Below are 12,734 nucleotides of genomic sequence, written 5' to 3'. Positions count from 1 at the left end.
GGCGCGGTGGCTCAAGCCTGTAATCCCAGCACTTTGGGAGGCCGAGACGGGCGGATCATGAGGTCAGGAGATCGAGACCATCCTGGCTAACACGGTGAAACCCCGTCTCTACTAAAAAATACAAAAAACTAGCCGGGCGAAGTGGCGGGTGCCTGTAGTCCCAGCTACTCGGGAGGCTGAGGCAGGAGAATGGCGTGAACCCGAGAGGAGGAGCTTGCAGTGAGCTGAGATCCGTCCACTGCACTCCAGCCTGGGGGACAGAGCAAGACTCCGTCTCAAAAAAAAAAAAAAAAAAAAAAAAAAAAAAAAAAAAGTTATGTTTACACTATACTGTTGTGTGTTTCCTGTACAATATCATTGTGTCTAAAAAGATGTATATACTTTAGGATCACCAGGTCAGGAGCTCGAGACCATCTTGGCTAACAGGGTGAAACCCCGTCTCTACTAAAAATACAAAAAATTAGCCAGGTGTGGTGGCGGGCACCTGTCGTCCCAGCTACTCGGGAGGCTGAGGCAGGAGAATCACATGAACCTGGGAGGCGGAGCTTGCAGTGAGCCGAGATTGCACCATTGCACTCCAGCCTGGGTGACAGAACGAGACTCCGTCTCAAAAAAAAAAAATGTATATACTTTAATTTAAAAATACCTTCTTGCTAAAAAATGCTAACAATCATCTGAGCCTTCAACATGTCATAGTCTTTTTGCCTCTGGAGGGTCTTGCCTCAGCATTGATGGCTGCTGACTGATTAGGGTTGTGGTTACTAAAGGCTGGGATGGCTGTAGCAATTTATTTAAGTAAGACAGCAGTAAGGTTTACTGCATCTATTATAGACTCTTATTTTCACTAAGGAGTTCTCTGTAGCATGTGATGCTGTTTGATAGCATTTTAGTCACAGTAGAATTTCTTTCATAATTGGAGTCAGTTCTCTCACACCTTGTTACTGCTTTATTAACTAAATTTATGTAATATTCAAAATCCTTTGCTGTCATTTCAGTAGTCACAACATGTTTCCTAGGAGTAGATTCTTTGTCAAGAACCACTTTCTTTTTCTTTTTTTTTTTTTTTTGAGACAGAGTCTCACTCTGTAGCCCAGGCTGGAATGCAGTGTAGTGGAACGATCTCAGCTCACTGCAACCTCCACCTCCCAGGTTCAAGCGATTCTTCTGTCTCAGCCTCTCGAGTAGCTGGGACTACAGGCACCTACCACCACACCTGGCTAATTTTTGTATTTTTAGTAGAAATGGGGTTTCACCATATTGGCCAGGCTGGTCTCAAACTCTTGATCTTGTGATCCACCTGCCTCAGCTTCCCAATGTCCTGGTTTTACAGGTGTGAGCCACTGCACCCGGCCAAGAACCACTTTCTTTGCTTATCCATAAGCAGCAACTCCTCACCCATTCAAGTTTTCTCATGAGATTGCAACAATTCAGTCTTATCTTCAGGTTCCACTTCTAATTCTAGTTCTCTTGCTATTTCTACCACATCTGCAGTTACTTCCTCCACTCAAGTCTTGAACCCCTCAAAGTCATCCATGAGGGTTGAAATCAACTTCTTCCAAACTCCTGTTAATGTTGACATTTTCAGCTCCTCCCATGAATCACGAATGTTCTTTTTTTTTTATTTTGAGACGGAGTCTTGCTCTGTCACCCAGGCTGGAGTGCGATGGCGCGATCTCGGCTCACTGCGAGCTCTGCCTCCCGAGTTCAAGCCATTCTCCTGCTTCAGCCTCCAGAGTAGCTGGGACTACAGGCACCACCACCACGCCCAGCTAATTTTTTGTGTTTTTAGCAGAGACGGGGTTTCACCGTGTTAGCCGGGATGGTCTCGATCTCCTGACCTTGTGATCTACCAGCCTCGGCCTCCCAAAGTGCTGGGACTACAGGTGTGAGCCACTGTACTCGGCATGAATGTTCTTTTTTTTTATTTATTTAGAGATAGGACATTCTTTTTATTTTTATTTTTATTTATTTATTTTTGAGGCAGAGTCTCACTCCCATCGCCCAGGCTGGAGTGCAGTAGCACGATCACAGATTACTGCAACCTCAACTTTCCAGGCTCAGGTGATCCTCCCACCTCAGCCTCCCAAGTAGTTGGGACTACAGGCGTCTGCCACCGTGTCCCACCCCTCCCCTGACCTAATTTTCTCTATTTTTAGTGGAGACCGGGTTTCACCATGTTGCCCAAGCTGGTCTCAAACTCCTGGGCTTAAGCCCAGCTTGGACTCAAGAAAGCAGTCCACCTGCCTCTGCCTCCCAGTGTTGGGATTACAGGCATGAGCCACCACGCCCTGCCACTAACGTTCTTAATGGCATCTAGAGTGGTGAATCCTTTCCAGAAGATTTTCAATTTATTTTTCCCAGACCCATCCAAGAAGTCACTATATATGGTGGTTATAAGCCATATTAAATATATATTTAAAATAATAAGACTTGAAAGTCAGAATTACTCCTTGATCTGTGGGCTGCCGCATGGATGCAGTGTTAACAGGTACGAAAACAAAACATCAGTCTTGTATGTCTCCATCAAAGCTCGTGGGTGAGTATGGGTGTTGCCAATAAACAGTAATATTTTGAAAAGAAACTTTTTCTCTGATCTGTAAGTCTCAACATTAGTCTTAAAAAATATTTCATAGGGCTGGGTGTAGTGACTCACATCTGTAATCCCAGCACTTTGGGAGGCTGAGGCCAGTGGATCACCTGAGGTCAGGGGTTCAAGACCAGCCTGACCAACATGGTGAAAGTCTGTCTCTACTAAAAATACAAAAAAATTAGCTGGGTATGGTGGCGGGCATCTGTAATCCTAGCTACTCAGCAGGCTGAGGCAGGAGAATCTCTTGAGCCTGGGAGGTGGAGGTTGCAGTGAGCCGAGATCCTGCCGTTGCACTCCAGCCTGGGTGACAGAGCGAGAGTCGTCTCAAAAAACAACAACAACAACAACGGGCCGGGTGCGATGACTCGTGCCTGTAATGCCAGCACTTTGGGCAGCCGAGGTGGGCGGATCACAAGGTCAGGAGTTCAAGACCAGCCTGGACAATATGGTGAAACCTCCTCTCTGCTGAAAAATACAAAAATTAGGCTGAGTGTAGTGGCACGTGCCTGTAGTCCCAGCTACTCAGGAGGCTGAGGTAGGAGAATCATTTGAACCCAGGAGGCTGAGGTTGCAGTGAGCCGAGATCGCACCACTGCACTTCAGCCTGGTCCACAGAGTGAGACTCTTTCTCAAAAAAAAAGAATAAAAAAATCAGTAAATTCCCACTTAAAAATGGCGAAAGATCTAAATAGACATTTCTCAGAGAAGACATACAAATGACAGACAGTTATATGAAAGGGTGTTCCACATCACTGATCATCAGAGATATACAAATCAAAACTATAATGAGATACCATCTCACTGCAGTTAAAATGGCTTTTATCCAAAAAAGAGGTAATAACAAATGGTGGCAAGGATGTGAAGAAGGGGGAACCCTCCTATACTCTTGGTGGGAATGTAGATATTAATACAGCCACTACAACTATCATATGATCCAGCAATCCCACTTCTAGGTATGTACCCAAAAGAAGGAAAATCAGTATATTGAAGAGATATGAGGACTCCCATTTTTATTGCAGCACTATTCACAACAGTCAAGATTTGGAATCAACCTAAGTGTCCATCAGCAGTTGAATGGGTAAGGAAAATGTGGTACATGTACACAATGGAGTACTATTCAACCGCAAAAAACACTGAGATCCTGTCATTGGCAACAACGTGGATGAAACTAGAGGCCATGATGTTAAGTGAAATAAGCCAGGCACAAAAAGACAAACTTTACGTGTTCTTATGCATTTGTGGGAGCTAAACATTAAAACAATTGAACTTATGGAGATAAGGGTATATAATGATTTTTTGTTTTGTTTTGTTTGTTTGTTTGAGAAGGTCCCACTGTGTCACTCAGACTGGAGTACAATGGCGCCATCTCGGCTCACTGCAACTTCCGCCTCCCGTGTTCAAGCAATTCTCCTGACTCAGCCTCCCTAGTAGCTTTAGTAGAGACAGAGTTTCACCATGTTGGTCAGGTTGATTTTGAACTCCTGACCTCAGGTGATCCACCCACCTTGGCCTCCCAAAGTGCTAGGATTACAGGTGTGAGCCACCACACCCAGCCTATAATGATTACTAGAGGCTGAGATGAGTAATGGAGGTGGGAGGAGTAGGGATGGCTCATGGGTACAAAGATACAGTTAAGCCTGGCCAACACGGCAAAACTCCATCTCTACTAAAAATACCAAAATTAGCCTGGCTTGGTGGTGACGCCTGTAGTCCCAGCTAGTAGGAATGCTGAGGCATGAGAATTGCTTGAACCTGGGAGGTGGAGGTTGCAGTGAGCCAAGATTGCATCACTGCACTACAGCCTGGGCGACAGAGTGAGACTTTGTCTCAAAATACATATATATATAGGCTGGGTGCAGTGGCTCACCCTGTAATCCCAGTACTTTGGGAGGCCAAGGCGGGTGGGTCACCTGAGGTCAGGAGTTCGAGACCAGCCTGACCAACATGGAGAAACCCTGTCTCTACTAAAAATACAAAATTAGCCAGGCATGGTGGCGCATCCCTGTAATCCCAGCTACTTGGGAGGCTGAGGCAGGAGAATCACTTGAAGCCAGGAGGCAGAGGTTGCAGTGAGCCTAGGTCGCACCATTACACTCCAGCCTGGGTAACAAGAGGGAAAGTCTGTCTCAAAAAAAAAAGAAACGTAAAAAGTATAATTTGAAAGTTTGTAACACAAAGAAATCATAAATGCTTGATGTGATAGATACCCCATTTACCCTGATGTGATTATTACACATTGTGTACTGGTATCAAAACATTTCTTGTGTCCCATAAATATATACACCTAGTATATACCCATAGCAATTTTTTTTTTTTTTTTTTTTTTGAGAGAGACGGAGTTTCACTCTTGTCACCCAGGCTGGAGTGCAGTGGCTTGATCTTGGCTCACTGCAACCACCGCCTCCAGGGTTCAAACGATTCTTCTGCCTCAGTTTCCTGAGTAGCTGGGATTACAGGCACCCACCACCATGCCTGGGTAATTTTTTTGTATTTTTAGTAAAGACTGGGTTTTGCCATGTTGGGCAGGCTGGTATCCAACTCCTGACCTCAGTTGATCCCCCCGCCTCTGCCTCCCAAAGTGCTGGCATTACAGGTGTGAGCCATCACGCCCAGTCAAAAATTAATTTTTTTAAGAGATGGGGTCTTGTTCCATTGCCCAGGCTGGTATTGAACTCCTGGGCTCAAGCAGTCCTCCCGCCTCAGCCTCACAAAGTGCTAGGATTACAGATATACGCCTCCATGCCCAGCCAAAAAGTTAAAAATTAAAAAAAAAAAAATTCAGTAAACCATGCTATAAAGAGATATGCTGTCATCCAGGCTAAGTTCTTCCGTTTATATGGTATAAGCACAGCAGATTTACACAATGAAACTAATGCCCCTGAAAAGAGAGTCAGCCTGTCTTTTGAAGCTTTGAAACCAGGCATTGACTTCTCCTTTCTGGCCATAAAAGTCCTAGATGGCATAGACCAGGCACGGTGGCTCACGCTTATAATCCCAGCACTTTGGGAGGCCGAGGTGTGCAGATCATGAGGTCAGGAGTTTGAGACCAGCCTGGCCAACATCGTCAAACCCCGTCTCTACTAAAAATCCAGAAATTAGCCTGACTTGGTGTTGTGCGCCTGTAGTCCCAGCTACTCAGGAGGCTGAGGCAGGAGAATTGCTTGAACCCAGTAGGCAGAGGTTGTAGTGAGCCGAGATTGAGCCGTTGCACTCCAGCCTGGGCAACAAGAGTAAAACTCTGTCTCACAAAAAAAAAATAACAAAAAAACAAACAAAAAAACCCCACGAAAGTCCTAGATGGCATCTTCTTCCAATATAAGGCTGTTTCATCTACACTGAAAATCTGTTGTATAGTGTTGCCACTTTTATCAATTATCTTAGCTAGATCTGGATAACTTGTTGTAGCTTCTATATCAGCATTTGCTGCATCACCTACCTGGTACTTTTAGGTTATAGGGACAGCTTTTTTCCTTAAACCTCATGAACCAACTTTTGCTACCTTCTAACTTTTCTTCTACAGCTTCCTTACCTCTCTCAGCCTTCATAAAATGAAAGAAATTTGGCTGGGCCCAGTGGCTTATGCCTATAATCCCAGCATTTTGGGAGGCTGAGGCGGGTGGATCACCTGAGGCCAGGAGTTCTAGATCAGCTTGGCCAACATGGTGAAACCCTGTCTCTACTAAAAAATACAAAAATTAGCTGGGCGTGGTGGTGGGTGCCTGTAGTTCCAGCTACTTGGGAGGTAGAGGCAGGAGAATAGCTTGAACCTGGGAGGCGGAGGTTGCAGTGAGCCAAGATCACGCGACTGCACTCACTCTAGCCTAGGCGACAGAGCAAGACTCCGTCTCAAAGAAAAAAAAAATTAAAGAAAGTTAGGACCTTGCTCTGGATTAGGCGTTGGCTTAAGAAAATGTTTAGTGGTCTATTTATATTTAGACCACGAAAACTTTCTCTATATCAGCAAACATCTGTTTCACTTTCTTTTCTTTCTTTTATTCTTTTTTTTTTTTTTTGAGACAGAGTCTTGGTCTGTTGCCAAGGCTGGAGGCAGTGGCGCAATCTCGGCTCACTGCAGCCTCTGCCCACTGGGTTCCAGCGAGTCTCCTGCCTCAGCCTTCTGGGTAGCTGGGATTAAGTGGGTACAGGCACACGCCACCATGCCTGGCTAATTTTTGTATTTTTGGTAGAGATGGGATTTCGCCATGTTGGCCAGGCTGGTCTCAGACTCCTGACCTCACATGATCCACCCACCAAGGCCTCCCAAAGTGTTGGGATTACAGGTGTGAGCCACCATGCCTGGCCCCTGTTTCACTTTCTTATCATTTGTGTGTTCACTGGAGTAGCACTTTTAATTTTCCTCAAGAACTTTTCCTTTGTGTTTATAGCTTGGCTACCTGTTTGGTGCAACAGGCCTTGCTTTTGGCTTATCTTGGCTTTTGACATGCCTTTATCACTAAGCTTACTCGTTTCTAGCTTTTGATTTAAAGTGAGATATGTTTGACTCTTTCACTTCAATAATTATATGCCATTTAGGGTTTTTAATTGGCCTAATTTTCAATATTATTGTCTCTGGAAATAGGGAGGCCTGAGAAGAGAGAGAAGGAGAGAGAAACGGGGAATGTCCAGTTAGCGGAGCAGTCAGAATGCATACAGTATTTATTGATTAGATTTATTGTATTTTTATTTTTATTTTTATTTTTATTATTTTTGAGACAGAGTCTCATTCTGCTTTCCAGGTTGGAGTGCAGTGGCACAATCTCAGCTCACTGTAACCTCCGCCTCCCAGGTTCAAGAGATTCTCCTGCCTCAGCCTCACGAGTAGCTGGGACTACAGGCATGTGCCACCAAGCCCAGCTAATATTTTGTATTTTTAATAGAGATAGGGTTTCACCGTGTTAGCCAGGATGGTCTCGATCTCCTGACCTCCTGATCCCCCCGATTCGGCCTCCCAAAGTGCTGGGATTACAGGTGGGAGCCACCGCGCCCGGCCCACATTCATTGTCTTGTGTGGCTGTGGTTCATGCCAAAACAAAGACAATAGTAATATCAAAGATCACTGATCACAGATCACCATAAGGGATATAATAATAAGGAAATGTTTGAAATATTGCAAGAATTACCAGAATGTGGCACAGAGACTCAAAGTGAGCTCATGCTGTTGGAAAACTGAGGCCAATAGACTTGCTTAACACAGGATTGCCGCAAACCTTCAATTTGTAAAAAAGCACAATAGGGGCAAAATGCAATGAAGCGAAGTGCAATACAGTGAGATATGCCTGTGGTGTGGTCAGGAGGGCCTCTGTACGGTAAATTTAAGCAGAAACCAGAATACATAAAGAGCCGGCCATGAGGAGATCTGGAGAAAGAGTGTTTCAGGTAGAGGAAACAGCATATGAAAATACCCTAGAGTTTGAAGGCTTATCCGAGTAGAGCCTGGGTCAGCTGACTCTTTTTGTACAGATAGAGGCTTTGTGGGACATAGCGGCTCAGTCACCAGTTATCAGTTCAAATGTCATAGCATTTAAGCAGCCAGGTTCATTACATAAACAAGTGAGCATGTCTATGTTATAGTAAAAGAGACTTAACAGTAAAAGCTCAGCCGGGCGCCGTGACTCACACCTGTAATCCCAACACTTTGGGAGGCTGAGGCCATTGTATCATGACGTCAGGAGATCTAGACCATCCTGGCTAACATGGTGAAACCCCATCTCTACTAAAAATACAAAAAATTAGCCGGGCCTGGTGGTACGTGCCTGTAGTCCCAGCTACTTGGAAGGCTGAGGCAGGAGAATGGCTTGAATCCGGGAGGCAGAGGTTGCAGTGAGCTGAGATTGCACCACTGCACTCAGCCTGGGTGACAGAGGGAGACTCCATCTCAAGAAAACAACAACAACAACAAAAAATAGTAAAAGCTCAAGCCACAAGGGGAAAAATTGATAAATTTGGGCTTATCAAAATGAAAAGCTTTTGCTCTGCAAAAGATCCCATGTATATGGTGAAAAGACGGGCTACATTCAGAGAAGATATTTGTAAACCACACATCCCAAAAGACTTGTTTCTAGAGAATGTAAAGCACTCTCAGAATTCAACAGTAAGCTGTAATCAAAACAACGTGGTGGCCAAGCGCGGTGGTTCACGCCTGTAATCCCAGCACTTTGTGAGGCTGAGGCTTGCAGATCACAAGGTCAGGAGATTGAGACCATGCTGGGGACCATGGGTCCCCCAGCAGCCGCCCCCACCCGACCCCACGGCGGCTGGGGTACCCATCGACGGGGGGTGGGACACATGGAGAAACCCCGTCTCTACTAAAAGTAAAAAATTAGCGGGGCATGGTGGTGCATGTCTGTAATCCCGGCTACTCGGGATGCTGAGGCAGAATTGCTTAAACCCAGGAGGTTTAAGCGGAGGTTGCAGTGAGCCGAGAACGCGCCGTTGCACTCCAGCCTGAGCAACAAGAGTGAAACTCCGTCTCAGAAAAAAAAAGAGTTAACAAGTAAGTGAGGTGGTGAGCAGCCTCAATTCCTGACTCAATACTGATGGAAGCAATCTGTTTAACAACCTCAGAAGGCCTGTGTAAGGCAGTGAGTCATTTGTGGGTTCTCATCTGGAAATGATCCCAAATCCTAGAACCCTCACCGCAAGGCGTTTTTCTTGCAGTGATTTATGGAGTCTTGGCATTCCAACTGGTCCTTCAAGCTGGGATTCTTTCCCTTTGTGCCTCTGATCAAGTCAGCACACACCTTCTCCAAGGATTTCACGCTGTGGCTGGTTGGGGTAATCCTCATTCAGTGAATTGTCACCTCTGGATCCAAGAGTGTATTTCCGGAGTTTTGTAAAGCCTAGGGCAGTGTGGCTATCCTGACCAACTAGTTCCTCAAGGAATGGCCAGGAGGACATGGCTCTCCCTCCAAGAGCCCTCTACTACCTTTTAGACCTCATTATACTCTCGCCCTGAGGCAATTTCCTTTCCTTTTATCTTCTCCATGATCTTTTCCCTAAATGTTCCCAAATTTATCCTCTTCTCCGAGGGCCTTGCTTCTTCAGGCCTAACTAAATAACACCATCCACAAGCCACCTCAGCTGTACTTATGCTAATTCTCACTTCCAGTTTTTCTCCAGGGGCGGTACTGGGAGGGATGGCGCAAAGATATACACTGCCACCTGGTGGCCAACTGCTAACCAGCTCTGGTAATACCAAGGATGCTATTAGCACCACAGCAATGGGCTCTGGAGGCGGATTTGCAAAACCACTAGGCGTGCGCGGAGCAGTGTCAGCTCTTTGGTTGGTAATAGCATCTCTCTGCCTGTAATTATCTTTCCTAGTCTATTTCTCTCAAAATTCTTTTCATCTTTCATGGTCCATATAAATGCCACGTTTCCCATAATCGCCTTCCTGAACTTTCAAGTTAGAGGATCTCACTTCTCTGAAAGTACTATAGGGTAGGTTCAGCATTTCGCTTGTAACTCTTATGATGCTGCTCTTTGCCTACTTCAAACTGTTGCTGACCCCCTAAAAACTCAGCTCCTTTTAAGTGCATGGCATCAGGATGTTGTAATAATCTGCTGATCTCCTGGGTCACTTTCCCCACATTCCCTGAAAATTTAGAAGTCTGATTGATTTTCTTGGTTTACACCACTCCTACTGTCATCAGTCCGGGCTATTCCATGATGCATGGAGATGGCTGGCCCTCAGTTTCTTGTCCACTCATTTCCAATCATCTCATTTTCCAGTCCACCCCAGTCATTTATTCCCATGGTTAATACCCTAGCCCTGGTCATTTATAATAAACGGGCTCCTTGCAAAACCTGTATATTTTGCACCTCACATTGACTATCACTCCTTTCCAAAATTTTTTTCTTTCTTTCTTTCTTTTTTTTTGAGACAGCGGAGTCTTTCTCTGTCACCTAGGCTTGAGTGCAGTGGCACGATCTTGGCTTATCGCCACCGCTGCCTCCTGGGTTCAAGTGATTCTCCTGCCTCAGCCTCCTGAGTAGCTGGGATTACAGGTGTGCGCCACAACGCCTGGCTAACTTTTTGTATTTTTAGTAGAGACAGGGTTTCACCATGTTGGTCAGGCTGATCTCGAACTCCTGACCTCAGGTGATCCGCCCTCCTCGGCCTTTCAAAGTGCTGGGATTATAGGCACCAGCCATCACGCCCAGCCTGTTCAACTGATTTTTGACAAGGGCACCAAGATTATTCAATGGGGTAAAGAATAGTCTTTTCAACAAATGGTAAAGGGACAAGAGGATAACCGTATGCCAAAGAATGCAATTGGACCTTTACCTCACACGATATATAAAAATTACCTCAAAATGGATGAAAAGTGCTACAACCATAAAACTCTTAGAAGAAAACATAAATGTTAATCTTTGTGATCTTGGATTGGCTAATGATTTCTCAGCTATGACAACCAAAGCATGACCAAATGAAAAACTGGATATATTGGATATATTCAAAATTTAAAATTTTGGGCTGGGCAGGGTGGCTTACACCTGTAATCCCAGCACTTTGGGAGGCTGAGGCAGGCGGATCGCCTGAGGTTGGGAATTCGAAATCAGCCTGACCAACATGGAGAAACCCCATCTCTATAAAAATACAAAAAATTAGCCAGGCGTGGTGGTGCGCGCCTGGAATCCCAGCTACTTGGGAGGCTGAGGCAGGAGAATCGCTTGAACCCAGGAGCCAGAGGTTGTGGTGAGCTGAGATTGTGCCATTGCACTCCAGCCTTGGCAACAGAAGCAAAACTCCGTCTCAAAAAAAAAAAAAAAAAAAAAAAAAAAAACAAGCGGGGGAGTGGGGAGGGATAGCATTAGGAGATATACCTAATGTAAATGACGAGTTAACGGGTGCAGCACACCAACATGGCACATGTATACATATGTAACAAACCTGCATGTTGTGCACATGTACCCTAGAACTTAAAGTATAATTAAAAAAAAGAAAAGAAAATTAAAATTTTTGTGTTTCAAAGGATACCCAAGAAAGTGAAAAGACAACCCACAGAATGGGAGACAATTATAGCAAATCATGTGTATGATAAGGGGCTTGTATCTAGAATATGTAAAGTCCTATTGCAACTCAGTAATAAAGTACCACCCATTTATTTGAACAAGGAGAGAATGATTGGTTTTGTCAGATGCTGAGTGGTTGAGTAAGAAGGCTTGAGAATGGACCATTGGATTTCATAAGATGGTGTTTGTTGATGACTGACAGGAATGGTTCAAATAGAGAAATGGGGCAAATGCCTTACTGGTATAGGTTCAATAGGGAATTATTTAAGGAAATGAAGAAATTTCACTTTTTTTTTTTTTTTTTTTTTGGAAAAGAGTTTTGCTCTGTCACCCAGGCTGGAGTGCAGTGGCATGATCTCAGCTCATTCTAGCCTCCACTTCCTGGGGTCAAACAATTCTCATGCCTCAGTCTCCCAAGTAGGTGGGATTAAAGGTGTAAGCCACCACACCAGGCTAATTTTAATTTATTTTTGTTTGTTTGTTTTTAGTAAAGACAGGGTATCACCATATTGGCCAGGCTGATCTCAACCTCCTGGCCTCAAGTGATCCTCCTGCCTTGGCCTCCCAAATTGTTGGGATTACAGGCATGAGCCACCACGCCTGGCCTGGAATTTTGCTTTAAAAAGGACTATATGGGCCAGGTCCAGCAGTGCCTGCCTGTAATCCCAGCTACTTGGGAAGCTGAGGCAGGAGAATTGCTTGAGCCCAGGAGTTCAAGACCAGCCTGGGCAACATAGGGAGACTCTCTGTCAAAAATAAATAAAAGGGATCACAGATACAGGGTACTATTCTATCCTCTGAAGCTAAAGGTAAGATTAAGAGAACTATTTAACTTTTAGAAAAGAATATATGTGTTTGTTTTGTTTTGTTTTGAGATGGAGTTTCATTCTTGTCACCCAGGCTAGAGTGCAATGGTGCGATCTCAGCTCACTACAACCTCCACCTCCCAGGTTCAAGTGATTCTCCTGCCTCAGCCTCCCAAGTAGCTGGGATTACAGGTGTGCATCACCACATTCGGGTAATTTTGTATTTTTAGTTGAGATGGGGTTTCACCATGTTGGCCAGGCTGGTGTCAAACTCCTGACCTCAAGTCATCCACCCACCTCGGCCTCCCAAAGTGCTAGGATTA

General features: G+C 44.9%; 1 protein-coding gene across 13 annotated transcripts in view; it reads left to right on the top strand.

Moving 5' to 3' along the window:
* LOC102116612 (solute carrier family 2, facilitated glucose transporter member 3) overlaps nt 1-12,734 on the top strand; it is a 57,265-nt gene that overhangs the window by 4,786 nt on the left and 39,745 nt on the right. For 3 of the 13 annotated variants that reach the window (XM_065523681.2, XM_065523679.2, XM_065523680.2), the window contains exon 3: nt 3,610-3,668. The exons of the other annotated variants lie outside the window; for them this stretch is intronic. The gene's annotated coding sequence lies outside the window, so the exon portion shown is untranslated. The remainder of the gene's footprint in view (nt 1-3,609; nt 3,669-12,734) is intronic. 13 annotated transcript variants of the gene reach the window in all.

Source organism: Macaca fascicularis, chromosome 11, assembly GCF_037993035.2.
Source record: "Macaca fascicularis isolate 582-1 chromosome 11, T2T-MFA8v1.1".
NCBI classification, from domain to species: Eukaryota; Metazoa; Chordata; class Mammalia; order Primates; family Cercopithecidae; genus Macaca; species Macaca fascicularis.
This window is presented reverse-complemented; position numbering and strand designations above follow the sequence as displayed.